At 34.2% G+C, this 4,975-nt stretch overlaps 1 long non-coding RNA gene across 1 annotated transcript; it reads right to left on the bottom strand.

Annotated features, from left to right (window-relative positions):
- Positions 1-1,495: 1,495 nt before the first annotated feature.
- Positions 1,496-4,966, bottom strand: LOC117339237. The gene is made up of 2 exons (XR_004535135.1): positions 3,436-4,966; positions 1,496-3,353 (listed from the first exon to the last, which is right to left on the bottom strand). It is a non-coding gene; the product is annotated as an uncharacterized LOC117339237 (long non-coding RNA).
- Positions 4,967-4,975: the final 9 nt, after the last annotated feature.

Here is a 4,975-nt window from a genome sequence, read left to right on the forward strand (position 1 = left end):
ATGTACATGTACTTCCGTCTCTTCATTTAATGTTTCACTCGTACAACATTTCATCATCGATTCTTAAGATTTCACATATTTGTCTTTATATTATATACAGCTTCATAAATGTTCCAGTGTTTCGAATCCTGTTTTCTTTTCATTGACACAAATAACCCCCCTTTCCTTCTCATTCCATGTCTTTATTATCTTTCTACCTTCATTAAAAGTCTTTGTAATATGTTAATTCTTAGTAATTGCATTTTCCATTAATCTCTTTTCTTATAACTTCAAATCTTCAATCAATGAGTCCCTAAAAGAATTGCAGTTGGGTCGCTATAAAATATTGAATGAAAATAAAGTTTATATCATGCCACATACCGTATTTGACCTAATAAGGGCGCCCCTACCTTTTTTCAAGGAAATAAATCTTTGACCGAGTGTCAAAATGGTGTTCAAAAGTAATAATTCATGTTTTGCTACTTTATGTGTTCAATTTTCTTCAGCAAATCAGGTAACTGGAACACAAGTTTTCGCCACATTTTGTCTATTCCTACAGATGACATGTCAGTGCAAAGAGCATCCGAAACTATAAACACACATACAAATAATAACTTGCCATCTTTATTTGAAGATAAAGTAAAAGACTTCATTCTGGTTGAAAAATAACTTTTTTTCAGAACAGAAAGCTAGTAAATGACATTGTAAATCAATTATTAGGTCATGATCAAAGAAAACGATGTCTGGTATGATCTGGGAAATCACCTGTGTCTATAAATAGAACACAAAATATTTCCATTTGAACATAAATGGTGGAACACACGTTCTCTGGTCTAAAGATCAGCTGGCATGGTTTACAAGTTAACAGGAATATTCAAGTGATGTTTAAGCTTAATATATGATGATAATGAATATATATCTTCATCTGGAATATTTTCATGACTGAATATTTTACCGTTTCCAGAGCCTTGGGTACTTTAAGGTATAGTCTGTTTCATAAAACTTCAGAATAACTAATCTTAATAAAGGCGCCCCCACTGTCAATTACCCGCGCTCTGCGGCCTTATTATGTCAAATACGGTAAGTACTCAGAATTTATCTTTCAGATGTTACATGATTCTGATTTCTGTAGATAGTATCTCAATACCTGTACCTTAGATATAGATGTGTGTATGGTCGATGAAAGTGAAGACGCTTAACCTTCCGGAGCATAAACTTTTCAATTGTCTTCCAGGTAAATCATTCTTTTGTTTTGTCTAATGTATTGTTTTTTTCATTGTTTTATTGATTCAAAGTTCGAAATACAGTTTTGTGTAGTACACTGTATACAGGCATTTTCTGCTTACAAGTATGAATCCCCTACCAGGATCCGGAGGAATATAGTTTTGCGTTGTGTCCGTCTGTCTTTCTGTCCGTCCGTACTCACTCAGATATACTTGTGGGATGAATTAACGAGTCCTTTATTACAAATGTAGCTATGTAAAGAGTGACTGGCATAATAATTAATAACACCAAATATAATCTTAGTGATTTTAATTTGGTGAAATACACGAATATAAGACATATACTTTGACATCAGACACAGAATCCACCTGCTTGAAATATTTCTTGCATCCAATTGTAATCTGACTAAAATTCTCTGTTATATCATTTATTTATTACAAGGTCATGTTTAGGAAGTATGTAGTAGATGTCCCTAAATGACAAATCCATAAATCTGAAGACTTTAATCTGATTACAAGTATTCACGTTTCCTCGCATGTTACATGTTATACAAAGATTGCACAAGGATTTGTAACCATTCAACTACAAATATAGAGATCTTCAGCGCTATCTCAGTACCCATCAGACACACAGGGGCTTGGCACATTCCTGTGATCAAGAATGGAAATTAACCAAGGGTTTATTTTCAACATCCTGGGTCACAGGGAAAGTGTCAAGCCTGTGATTAGACATAAAGATCACACAAACAAAAAATAATGGGCCTTAACAGCCATCTGTCTATAAAACAGCATGTACATATACTACTCCTATAACATAAGAGGCCGCTGGTCGGCTCTTTTTCTATCGGATATTATTTTGCCGACTGCGACGGCGCCTGTCAAAAGTATCTCGCCGTGTAAAACCTCTAACATTGTTGGAGTAGTACATATACCAGTGTAGCAACTGGTGGAACTCGAGAAGTTTGTGTGTTGTTATGAAAACCATGATTGCACAATATACATTTTTGTATTACAAAATGGCCACCATGCCTGCCATGTTCAATTTTTGACGAGGCCGAAAAATAAGAACACTTTGTCAGTTTCCTTTCCTTAACATCTCCACCAATTTTCCAGATCTACGGCACTAAGGTTTGGAAGTTTGAAATATGTTTTCAAAATGGCGACCAAAGTGGCAATCTTGGGTATAAGACAGGACCAAAATATAAAGACACTTGGTAAAGATGGGGGCCATCTTGGATTTTAGACCTGCTCAAATAACAAGACCATCTTAGGGTCATTCACAGCAAGTTTCAGATCAATCACATTAGTGGAACTTTACAAGAAGTGTGAAAAGGTTATGCACAGCGATGGACAGAACATGATCATTCCGGCCCTTTAGGTCAGATGACCTAGAAATAAAGGCACTTATAAGTATAATGTATACTATACTATAAATACAAATGTAAATAAAATCTCAAAAATATGTAATTTAAAGATACCTTAATATAGAATTACAAAAAAGTTTGACACTCATCGATATCATCCTCATACAAGACATTCACACGTAAATAATTAACTCTTGACAGATTCTGTATAGTCTAACAAAATATCACAGTAGCTATGGAATATATAATTGGTAAAATACAAATATACACAGCTACATGTACATCATCTAGACACTTATTGTATCAAAATAATACACAGCTACATCATCTAGACACTTATAGTATCAAAATCATTCACAGCTACATCATCTAGACACTTATAGTATCAAAATAATACACAGCTACATCATCTAGATACCTATAGTATCAAAATAATACACAGCTACATCATCTAGACACTTATAGTATCAAAATCATTCACAGCTACATCATCTAGACACTTATAGTATCAAAATAATACACAGCTACATCATCTAGACACTTATAGTATCAAAATAATACACAGCTACATCATCTAGACACCTATAGTATCAAAATCATTCACAGCTACATCATCTAGACACTTATAGTATCAAAATAATACACAGCTACATCATCTAGACACTTATAGTATCAAAATCATTCACAGCTACATCATCTAGACACTTATAGTATCAAAATAATACACAGCTACATCATCTAGACACTTATAGTATCAAAATAATACACAGCTACATCATCTAGACACCTATAGTATCAAAATCATTCACAGCTACATCATCTAGACACTTATAGTATCAAAATAATACACAGCTACATCTTCTAGATACCTATTGTATTGTAACAGGAAAGAGAGTAGTGTGCCTCCACCAAAGATCAAACTTTATACCCTGAGTTTACTGGTCCATCGCTCTACCAACTGAGCTAAAGGGAAATCCCCCTTGTACAAAGTTAGGAAGCGACCTGACCAGATCACTATGTACACTATTAATAATTAAAACCTGTTGCAATATCAACATCATACATATTCTTTGATCAACATTTAATTATGTTGTTATCCTCTGAAAAACCAGTGTCATTTGAAGGCAGGGTCTACTTGTAGTAGCTGGTGGGTACCTAACTGAACAATATACAGGAGGAATGTTACATGTAACCCAGAGGAATGGAGGTGAAGTGTCCTTGACACTACCATAATAGCAGTCTGTGACCTCAGCTTCCTGAGAAACACAAATCAACCCAAGTAGGATCAAATCACACACATCTGATCTTCATATGAGGTTCTTTGGTCTGATGCTCCACTGAATGAGGTAGCATGACCCCTTAATTTTGTCTAAACTTAAAAAAAGTTTATTAAACTTAAATACATGTAGCATTATAAAGTATACAATGTTAGGCGACAGCTAATAGTTGAATGCATATGAGACATCACTTACTAATACATATAGTTGAATACATACGAGACATCACTTACTAATAGTTGAATACATACGATACATCACTTACTGATAGTTGAATACATACGAGACATCACTTACTAATAGTTGAATACAAAAAACAAAATGTACATATGAGACAGCACTAACATGTATTAAGCTAGCTAACAACTGCTTGTTTTACAAGATCTTTCAATGGGACATCACAAACAGATTGCCTGAGATTTTGTTTTCAGTTAATGATAGCAGATTATATCCACATCCTAACATTTCAGTGAGAAATATACTGTAAGGTCTGTAGGTTTAATCACAAGCACAGTCGTTAACAAAATAACAGATATATTGTCATTAAACAGACCACGAAAATCTGCCAGAAAAATGCCACTTATATCATAAAATGTAAAAGAACAAAAGATATCAGACCTGGAGGTTTTTGAAGAGGCATCTCAGCACATAAGATCAGCTGTTCATGATAAAATTCAAGTCAGAAAAATCCTATGATTATTATAATTATAATAATGATTATAATAGAAGATCATCTGTTTTCAAAAAGAAATAGTATAGATATTGAGGTAAAATAATAAAAATAATACCAGTAAAAACATAAAAAAAGACATAAGTCAGAAATAGTCATACAAATATAAAGCAAATCATAAACATTAGATGGGTATTGCTAAAGCAATTCATGTCCCCTACCACCCCCTGCTAAAAATAGTAACGGTGACCTGGACAAAAATTCTCTGAAATTCAAACTTGTCTGAGATATTATTCCCCTTTATTTATTGTGTGAAATCTTTAGCGTTGTCTGAAGTTTGGTCAAAATTCTTCAAGGAATAAAGCTGCTGGAGTGCTAGAGTGACACGTATGTACATGTATGTACACGTATGTACATGACGAACAGAGAGGAACACCCCCCCCCCCCCCCCCCCCCCCCCCC

The sequence above is a fragment of the Pecten maximus genome, chromosome 12, assembly GCF_902652985.1.
Source record: "Pecten maximus chromosome 12, xPecMax1.1, whole genome shotgun sequence".
NCBI classification, from domain to species: Eukaryota; Metazoa; Mollusca; class Bivalvia; order Pectinida; family Pectinidae; genus Pecten; species Pecten maximus.